General features: G+C 39.3%; 1 long non-coding RNA gene across 1 annotated transcript; it reads left to right on the forward strand.

Moving 5' to 3' along the window:
• The first annotated feature begins 8,640 nt into the window (after positions 1-8,640).
• On the forward strand, positions 8,641-10,866 carry LOC121051983. The gene is made up of 3 exons (XR_005807699.1): positions 8,641-8,759; positions 9,105-9,166; positions 10,315-10,866. It is a non-coding gene; the product is annotated as an uncharacterized LOC121051983 (long non-coding RNA).
• Positions 10,867-11,103: the final 237 nt, after the last annotated feature.

Below are 11,103 nucleotides of genomic sequence, written 5' to 3' on the forward strand. Positions count from 1 at the left end.
AACAAGGCATTAAAATCTACTTGGAGTGACAGTGATGATAGCACTCAATCTGATGGTGAAGAGGTAAATCTTGCCCTTACTTCTTCTTTTAATTCTGAATTGTCTGATGTTTCTGATTTAGAAGGTGACACGTTTGATGAAGAAACGAATGAAAAATGCAAACAATTGTACAATGCCTCAAGAATTGTTCTTAAGAAAAATAATAAACTCAAAGAGGAAATTGAATTCTTAAGGAGTGAGAAAGAAAAACTTGAGCAAAACTTTGAATTATCTTTGAAAAATTTGGAAGATGAACGAACTGACCTTGTTGATAAGATTAAAGTTTTGCAGGGAAAGTCCAAGTCTCAAGACTGGAACAAGGAGCATGAGGAGCTTATTAACAAAATAAAGGTTTTGCAGGTGGAAATAAAGGCTCAATCCTCCTTGAATGTTTCTCTAACCCTTGAGAATGAAAAATTGCAGGAAGAATTATTGAGGGTCAAGGAGAGCTTTAACAAATTCTCTATAAGGTCTGAAAAAGTCTCTAAGATGATGGGAATTGGCAAAGCATATGGCAATAAGAAAGGATTAGGATATAATGGTGAGTCGTGCAAACCTTTGATTTTTGTAAAAAGTGTAGAAGGTGAGAGCTCATCAAGCAATTCACAAAGCTCTAGTGACAAACCATCTAGTTCTAAGTTGGTTGAACAAACAGAACCTCATAGAGTCATCCATTCACACCAGAAAAATCCTTCGGTAAGTTCTGACAAGCACACCAATGTACGTCAGCCCAGGTATGTTCCAAACTCCAAAAATTTCATTCCTACTTGTCATTATTGTGGAAAATTAGGACATATACGTCCTAGGTCCAACATGCTTCGTAGGGTCACTCAAAATCAGAGAAGAACATTGAGATTTAACTCACCTGCCTCGCTGCAAGCTGAGTTGAAAGAAGGTCTGAACCTGATAGCCAGGATTGCAAAGCTGGCTTCAATCCCCGTGGATCTAGAAACGAAAACAAAACAGACTTGGATTAAAAAGGGACCCAAATGCTTCTCAACTAAGATTGATAATTTTGACATATCTTCTGAATGTATTGATGCAACGTGTTTGCTTTCATCTTATAGTTCCAACCATGAGTTTGAACATGTGGATGCCACTTGTCTTGTGGCCTTGACTGCACTTGCAGATAAGAAAAGTGATGTTTGGTACGTTGATAGCGGTTGCTCACGACACATGACCGGTGAAAAGAGTTGGTTTGTGTCCTTTTTCAGTGAGTTTACAAGTGGATCAGTCACGTTTGGAGATGGAAAAAAGGCAACGGTAATGGGTAAGGGAACCGTAAATACTCCAGGTATTCCTAATCTCCAAAATGTCTTGTTTGTTGAAGGACTTCATGCAAATCTCATAAGTGTTAGTCAATTAGCTGATGATTATGAGGATGTAAATTTCAATAAAACAAGATGTATTGTTACTGATAATAATGGTAAAAATATTATGGGTGGTTTGCGCTCTAAAGATAATTGTTATCATGTACGTGCTAATAAATCTGTTGAAGTACAGACATGTTTGAAAGCCAAGACTTCAGATGATGTTCTTGAACTCTGGCATAGGCGTCTGGGGCATGTAAATTTTCAAGACCTGCTAAAACTTTCACACAAGGAAAGTGTAAGAGGTATGCCTTCTCTAAGTGGTAAGCCAGACAAGATGTGTGATGGTTGCAAGGCAGGTAAGCAAACTCGTGCCTCACATGGAGCAATAAATTCATCCACTACAACTCATCCATTGGAACTTATCCATATGGACCTTGTTGGACCTTCACAAACCGAAAGCATGGGTGGTAAGAAATATATTTTGGTTGTAGTTGATGACTTCTCACGTTTTACTTGGGTAAATTTCCTTAGAGAGAAGAGTGATACATTTGAAAGCTTTAAGGGATTATGCAAAAGAATAACAAATGAAAAACATTCTACAAACATGTGCATTGTTAGAGTTAGGACTGACAATGGAACTGAATTTAAGAATGCCTTGTTTGCTAATTTTTTCCTTGAGCATGGAATTGCACATGAGTTTTCAGCTCCAATTACCCTACAAAAGAATGGTGCAGTTGAAAGAAAGAACAGAGTATTGCTAGATATGGGAAGAGTGATGCTGCATTCAGCTGGACTTACTCCAAACCTTTGGGCCGAAGCGATTAGCACTGCTTGCTATACTGCAAATCGTGCACTCTTGAGACCAGGTACTAACAAAACTCCATATGAACTATGGAAAGGTAAGAAACCCAATGTAAGTCATCTTCGTGTTTTTGGCTCTCCTTGCTATATTTATAGAGATAGAGAATATCTTGGAAAATTTGACGCTAGGAGCGATAAAGGCATCTTTCTTGGTTATTCTTTAGATAGTAGAGCTTACAAGGTGTACAACAAGCGAATCATGTCTGTAATGGAATCATATAATGTATCTATTGATGATTGTGCTGTGAGTACTGTTCAGGTTAATCTAGATGAGGATCAACCCTCAGGAAGCCGAGTAAATGTGGAACTGAATGAAGAAACGGATTATCCCTCAAATGATCCTATTTTTGATCCACCGCCAGTTCAGAGAACAGGGTTCAAACAAGTTCAGAAAGATCACTCCACTCAGGATGTTATTGGAAACTTACACGAGAGAATTCAAACGCGCAGACAAGCTGCATCACAGGTTAGTATCGATTCTGCTCTTGTTTGTTTTCTAACTGAAAATGAAGTGAACATAAACATAATTTCCAATTGTGGTTTTGTCTCACTCATTGAACCCAAGAATGTTAAAGAGGCCTTGAATGATGATGATTGGATAAACGCCATGCATGATGAATTGAATCAGTTTACAAGAAATGATGTGTGGTATCTTGTTCCTAGACCTAGTGGATTCAATGTTATTGGTACAAAATGGATCTTTCAAAATAAAAGTGATGAGCATGGTAATGTTACTAGAAATAAAGCTAGACTTGTTGCTCAATGGTACACACAGGTTGAAGGACTTGATTTTGATGAAACCTTTGCCCCAGTTGCAAGGCTAGAATCTGTTAGACTTCTTCTTGCTATTGCTTGTCATCTTAAGTTTAAGTTGTACCAAATGGATGTAAAAAGTGCCTTTTTAAATGGTGTCTTGGAAGAGGAAGTTTATGTTGAACAGCCTCAGGGATTCATAGATCCTTGTAAACTTGATCATGTGTATAGACTTAAAAAGGCTTTGTATGGTTTGAAACAGGCTCCACGAGCCTGGTATGAGTGTTTATCTACCTACCTAGTGAGTAAAGGATATCATAGAGGTTCAGTAGATAAAACCTTATTTGTGAAAAGGGATAAAAATCATGTCATGATTGCTCAGGTTTATGTTGATGATATCATATTTGGCTCTACCTCGGATACTTATGTTAAAGAATTTACTAACATCATGGAAAGTGAATTTGAGATGAGCATGCGTGGGGAGCTAAATTACTTTCTGGGTCTACAAGTTCGTCAACTGAAAGCAGGTATGTTTCTATCACAAACTAAATATGCTGAGAATCTTGTGAAAAAATTTGGACTTGAATCTGCAAAAATTGTCACCAATCCAATGAGTACAAGTACCAAACTTAGTGAGGATATCACGGGTAAGTCTGTTGATCAAACTCTCTATAGGAGTATGATTGGTAGTCTTCTTTATCTCACTGCTAGTAGGCCTGACATATCATATTGTGTTGGAGTTTGTGCTCGTTTTCAGGCAAATCCGAAAGAATCTCATTTGGAGGCCGTGAAGAGAATTATACGTTATGTCTCAGGTACAGTAAATTGTGGCATCTACTTTACCTTTGATACTAACGTAGAAATTGCAGGTTATTCAGATGCAGATTGGGGAGGAAATTTGAAAGAATGCAAAAGTACATCTGGTGGATGTTTCTTTGTGGGAAACAATATGGTGGCCTGGCATAGCAAGAAGCAAAATTGCATATCACTTTCCACTGCTGAAGTAGAGTATGTGGCTGCAGGTAGCTGTTGTACTCAGATGTTATGGATGAAGCAAATGCTTCGTGACTACGGAATTTCACAAGGTAAGTTGACCATTTTTTGTGATAACTCAAGTGCTATTAATATTTCCAAGAATCCAGTGCAACACTCTCGCACTAAGCATATAGACATGAGATATCACTTTATCAGAGACTTAGTTGAGAAAGACATACTTGAACTTACATTTGTTCCCACTGAGTATCAATTAGCAGACTTGTTCACAAAACCATTGGATAATGCTCGATTTGAATCACTTAGAAGTGCCATTGGTATTCTAAGTTCTCAAAACTCTTTCCTAAATTCCTTATATCACAGCATGCACTCATTTTGCATGTCTTCATGGTAGCATAGGTGCATTCGCTTTATGTTTCTGCATTGTTTAGGTTCACTTTTTATTAATTTGCATGCTAGATTGTATCCCTAAGTGTCTGACAACTGATTTTGAACTTAGATTGACGAGAGTCATGCTCCTTCCTTTAACTCTGTGTGCAATACAGTGCCTAGCACGTTTTGATCTTGTTCTTACATCACTCTGTACTTGTGAGATTGAACAACATATTCTCTACACTCTTGAAACCTCACATGCACACATACTCAAAGTGGTGGTACGTCTAACTTGATGGTTAACTTGTTCTCATTGCTCATATATGAAATTACTCTTGTTGGTTGCTCCTTGATAAAAAAATAATAATAATAAAAATAAATAAATAAAATTATTATTGGTTTATGGAGCATGGCCAGGCTATTCCCAAAGTAAACAGGCCTCGGTCGTGACGAACGATATGAGGATTGGGAAGAAACAGGAATGGTTTGGTCACCCCGGTGGATTGTGAAACTATTGACTCGAGTAGATGTGCTCTTTGGGATGTCCTTGTTACATCTAGTACCCTAAAGTCATCTGACTTGGGAGCTGCTAACATAATACTCGTTACAAGGGTCGTAGTCTTCTTGAGCAAACGTGTCACTTTGTGTGAAAGGCCAAAAGAAAAATTCAAAATGATGCCCACACGGTGTTATAAGGGGGAATAAAGTTTATGTGCTTAATTGTATTTCATATGTGAGCTTTGCTTTTCAGGTTCCCACAACTTCTTCCACCCCATCTTGAGATATGTTCACTCTACATCACAAGAGATATAGAATACTCGGTCATCCTCTCTTTTACTTTGTGATTGTCGAAAAATCTTCATACGTGTAAACTCATTTTGTTGCACTCATATTTGCGGTTCAGTGGTGTTACTCTTGTTGGAAAGGCTATGCAACGTCAGTCTGTTATACCCTGTGGATTCAGTCCAACCTCATTGTGTGATTGCATCGCATGTTTGCATTCTCATCTCATCCTCACTTCCGAGAGAGTTTCCAAACTTGATCCCTTGGTCACCTTCTACTTGATTCCCTTTGTGTTCTTGCAGTTCTTGTCTGTGTCTTATTCGACCATCTCTATTAAAAAAAAAAAAAATTTCTTTTTCACGGTTTGGTTCAAGTGTTGCAACTAGGTTATTTTTCATCAAACTTCTCCCTTTCTCTCGAAGCCGCTCTCTCCTTCCTTCATCTCCTCATGGCTCGCATCAAACATAAAGCCCTGCGCACCAAGGCTCCGGCCACCGGTCCCTCTCGTCGTTCCACTCGTCTCCGCCGCCTGAAGGACTCTGGGCCACCTACCTCCGCTGACAACCCACAGGAATTGGCCGATTCCTCTTCTCGGTCGACTGCCCAGGCACCATGGTCCCCTTCTGGGTCCAAGCACTCTTCTGCCGCCGCCACCCTTTCCGATTCCGCTGCCTCTGAGTCGGTCCCAGTCTCTACGTCGCCTACGGCTCCGTTACATGGCCGCTCGGTCAGTCCTTCCTTGTCTGCTCCGCCTTCCAAGCGTCCTCGTCTTTCCGGCCGTTCTACTCCTTCCACCTCTCGGTCGACCCAGCCTCCTCAACCACGTAAGGACTCTCGCTTTGTGACTCGCACTCAACGAGTTGATTATGAAACCTATACATGTTTTCGACCGGTGGTTTATGAAAAGAAATTCAATTTCACTGATTTGGGTACTCTATTTGTCAAAACTGTGCGTACTTTTCATTGGGAACATGTGTTGGAACTGTTGCCTACTCCTAACCTTACTATGGTTAGAGAGTTATATGCCTGTTGTTCTCCGAATATGCCAATGCAGGTTGATTTACTTAATGCTGCTACTCCGATTGGTTGCAATGTGGATATTCGCGGTGTCTCCGTTCCTTTCACCCCCACCACCATTCGTGACACATTGGGACTCCCTACCCCTGTTTCAGAGATGCCTAAGGTTGATCAGGAGCTTGCTGCCTTGTCCATTGATACTGTTGTGGCTGCCCTATATGAGGATCGTCCCGATGCCACTCCCGTAGAGCTTTCCGCTGGTGCTCTTAGTGAGTTCTGCCGTCTGTTGGGACATTTAGTTCGTGCCAAGCTGTATCCTTCTACTCAGAGCAACAAGATTACCCTGGAAGAAGCTCGGCTCATCTATGTTCTCAATGCCAAAGGTCCCTATCTACCTCCTGAACACTACATGTATACCGCTATTCAGAAAGCTGCTGTTGAGGGTCGTCGTCACAAAAAGACCGCCTTAGTTTTTCCCTCTGTGATTACTGCTGTTTGCACAGCCAAGGGTGTTGTTTCTGCAGCATCAGATGAACTGGCTCCTCCCTTGAAGATTTTCTCTCGGAGTTCTCTTCTTCGCAGCACCAGTCAAAGCAAAACCAAGGGTGTTTCAGTTGACACCACCTCTATTTCCCGCACCTTGCTTGATCATTTCACGGTGGTGAATCACAAGTTGGACCAGCTTCAATCTGATGTGGGTGCTCTTCTTCAGCGCGTAGCTCATCCTGAGGGGGAGCTCCACTCTATTGGCGACTCTATTGCAGCTTCTTCGTGAGCTTTGGCATACCTATCCAAAAAGGGGGAGAAGAAGTGGTCTTATTCTGATTCTGATCTTATTTTGACTTAGATAGTTTAGCCTTATTTTACTTTAGATGGTTTAGGCTAATGTGGTTGTATGCTCTCTGTTATGCATTAAGCTAGTAGTTGACTTTGAACTTATGCTTCAATGGATTTCTTAAATTGCCAGTCTATGTTTATTACTGACATAATTAGTTTACAAAGTGTGTGTGGTTAAGTGTTTCAGGTTTGATTTCTCTCTAGTACTTGTTGAGGAGGAGTTTCTTGTGATAGAATAGTTTTGTATAGGAATGCCAAAGGGGGAGATTGTAGGTACAACTTTTGTACCTGTCGTATTGGCATTCCCATACAAAGAATCCCTTTACTGATCTCAGGAAAACAGGTAAATGCATTTGCATAAACATGGGGACAATTTATTGTGGAGTCCGATTCTGGAAAGTAAGTTTTTGATTTTATGAATTTACGTTTTTAATGGTCTTCTGATTGGTAAATTCATAGTATTGATACTCTAGGGTTTGTTAGGCCGTCCCCATCTCTAATTGCCTTTGTCCTTAAGATTTGTGGAGTTTCTTTATGGAAAGTTTCTTTCCTAATTAATAGGTACTAGGGTAACATATTTGAAGAGGATGTTGTGGCCGTCAGTTGACATATGGGAGTAATATACACGGCAAAAAGGGGGATTCCAAAAAGTAAGAATATTTGATAGAGTCTTGCTTGGTAGTTTTGTACTTGAGTCTTCACAAAAGAGTTAGGCACTTGGCCCATGAATAAGTGTCATTGATTGTGCTCTCATATACATATAACTCTCTTGAGATCAGTAGAGAGACGGTGAAGAAAGAAGAGCAAGATTTGAAGATTGATCAAGTGAAGGAGTTCAAGAACGAAGACAAACTTTGTATTAGATTTTGTGTGAATCTTATAGTCGAGCTAGCGCTATTCAAAGTTTGTAAAAGAACATATCCTTTTCAATATGATGATCTTTATTGTAACATCCCGTATCTTAATTTATCAGTTTACTAGTCATTTGGACGGTAAACGACAACTATTTTCATTTTTACTATCGTTTTGGTACTTTTAGTGGCCATAAAAGTTGACTTTTTGTTCGGGTCAAAATTTGAGAAAATTTCCTTCATGAAAGTTGTAGAGGACGTTAAACCGAGCGCGTGCATATGTGGTACGTAAAAATCGGAGTTTGTATGTGAAAGTTATAAGTGAAAAGGTGAATTTACTGTTCATGGTAACTCTCTATATATAAGGAAACTTACCGAGGTAAGTTCCCATTTTCAGAACTTACCCTGACCCTCTCTCTCCCCTCTCCCTCTTCCCCCGCGTCGCCCTCTCTTTTTCTTTTTCCGATTTCTTCACCGTCCGGCGTCCGATTGATGTGATTCCAGTTGTCCTTGGACCGTCTCTTCCTCCTCTATACGATGGTATTAGTGGGTATCGGTGATTTGGCCGGAAAACCCCGAATTTATGCAATCATTGTTACTGTAGTAATTTGCTTCTCCGGTGAAATTCTCCAGTTTTCGGCTATCTCTGGAGGGAAAATTGGTTCTATTAGGAGCGCCTCTAGTCAATGATCATATTCCCTCAAGACTTCTAGTTGAAATTTCCACGTTTGGAAGGTGAATTTGAAGGATTTCCAAATTGGTGGGTTTGGAGATTTCCGGGTTTGTGTTCATCTGCAAAATTGGAGTACTTCAAGGTATTTTCTCACTTGGTCACAGTTATGAAAAATGCTTAGAATGTTGAGATGATTATGTGGTTGAAATTTGGTGGCCGGAGGAGGAGTTGGCCGCCGCATGAACAGTGTCATGCGTGAACAGTGCGGTGCGTGAACAGTAGTGGCGTTTAAACAGTAATTTAAATTCTATTTTTTTTAGCCCATTAAATCATATAAATTATATAGAGCTTGTATGTGAAGTTTGGTAATTTTTGGGGAAACTTGGAATTAATTATGAATTTTTGAAGTTTAGGGTTTCGATTATCAAATTACGAGAATCCGACCGTCGGATATCTCTCGGTTCTGCCTTGGAACCTTTAAATTAACGAATTGGTATTAGTGGTATAATTTGGGCTGAATCCGAGAAGAATTGGGGAGATGATTTATGAGGATTCGATTTTGAGAATCGTATTTAATTAGAATAGTTATTCACGGAATATATTTATGTACAGGGCGTCGTACCGAGCTATTGCTCGATGACGGAACTCGAATGCATGATCGTCGGAATAGTACTGTGAGTGGACTTTTGTTTTTAAATAATGATGCATGCATTTATTTCTTAAAGTAATGCTCTAGTTATTTATTATATTACATTTTGAGCATATAATTGTTTTCGGATTCCTGATTTTGATTTATCACGAGGAATTACTTTCATTAATGAGTTTCATGAAGTGATTATGAATTATTCCGGTTGTGATTTTTGGATATTAATTTTGTTATGCGCGGATTCGAAACTTTGAATTATGTTGTTTTTCAACAAAGTATTTTCCATGGTATTTTCCAAAATGAAATATTAGTTCATTATTGAACTTCCTTGCTTATTCATTATTGACCCGAGAATATTTTGGCGTGTGGGACACGCCGTTGAGTTATTGATCTTTCCTATTTATTTATCGACTTTCGATTTTGGCATTGGGAATGCCTTGATGATGATTTTAGAATTGGTTTTGTTTCGGTTTGCGGGGATTACGATTTATTATTATTTCTCGCCTTTTTGCTATTGATTTGGAGATACTTTTGGCGTGTGGGACACGTCGTTGGAAATTCTTTTACGAGAGATGGGGGAAGCCTTATGTATTTTGGATTTACTGGATTTTCGGTTATGTTTCCCTGTGCCATACTGAGGGGTGATTTTATCATGCTAGCATTGATTTTTCCGCCTTTGTGGCGCAGGTTACTGTCTCTGTGACAGTAATTCTGTAGCCCGGTATCCTATCGCTACACTTAGTGGCGTCAGGGTATATTACGGGAGTAATGGGAGTACTTTAGCCTGGGAGGCTATCACCCGAGCCTGGGAGGCTCATTCGTATGGCTATCATCTTCCCCTACTTATACTATTTTTGACTAGCGGGGACTAGTCTGAGTTTTCTTAACCAGCGGGGCTAGTCTTATATTTTCGAGTATTGAAATTTCAATCTTTTACTCTGTTGTTGTGGCTAGCGGGGCTAGTCGGTTTTCTGGAGTTTAACGTTTTTCGGATTACTTTCTTAAGTGTTTTATAAATGTTGCATGCATCTGGATTTTTTTTTATATATCGAAAAATGTGGGAAAGTATGAAGTTTTATTTTGTTTTATTCATATTAAATTCTTTATTTTTGTCCACTCACACTAACGTGTTTTAAATTACTTTTCCCCTGGGCCCTTCGGTTTTCAAATGCCCAGTTTGCAGGCTAGGTTAATTGAGGTCGGGCGTACATGGAGTCGAGGCATAGCCAACAGCATTGCTTCCGCGTACTAATTCTATTTCTGTGTTCTTTACTACCTAATGGAATAGTATTGCTCTGATAACCTGTGAAATTAATCTTGTAATGTGGGTTGAGATTGTTATTTGTGAAATTGGAAGTTGATGTTATTTGGGGAGCAGGGTGGCTCCAGGAGAATAAGGATGGATGATTTAGAAGTGTAAATGTTTTCTACAGGTTTTGGGTATTCCATTTTTAGGGGAAGTTCTGCCAAATTTTTTGTAGAATTTCTTCTAAGGTGGGCCCCGCAGGGCCTCTCCGGATTTCGGGGTGAAATTCAGGGCGGGTCCTGTCATTTATTTTGTGTTCTCAAAAGTAAGAGCCCCACAGTGTTTTTAATCTCATATCTTGAGATTTTCACTGCGTAACCAAAAGTCTGGAGTTTTTTCTATTATTTCTGATATCTGCCCAGTAGGGATTGATTCATATACTGCAATCTCCATTCTCCAGAAATTCATATTCTGTCCTTGTATTTTCAATTTGTGTATCAGATAGGGATATATATATATATATATATATATATATATATATATATATATATAGGACAAGAAGCTTCTATACAAAGCAATAAGTGGGGAGATTTGTCAAATACCGCAAAAAAAAAAATATATATATATATATATATATATTATGAGATTGCTCCTGGACCTAATTTGGGTTCTATTACTAGGTAATACGGCCCAATAATCATCGTCATCCAAAATTTTGG

Source organism: Rosa chinensis, chromosome 2 (assembly GCF_002994745.2).
Source record: "Rosa chinensis cultivar Old Blush chromosome 2, RchiOBHm-V2, whole genome shotgun sequence".
Lineage (NCBI taxonomy): Eukaryota > Viridiplantae > Streptophyta > Magnoliopsida > Rosales > Rosaceae > Rosa > Rosa chinensis.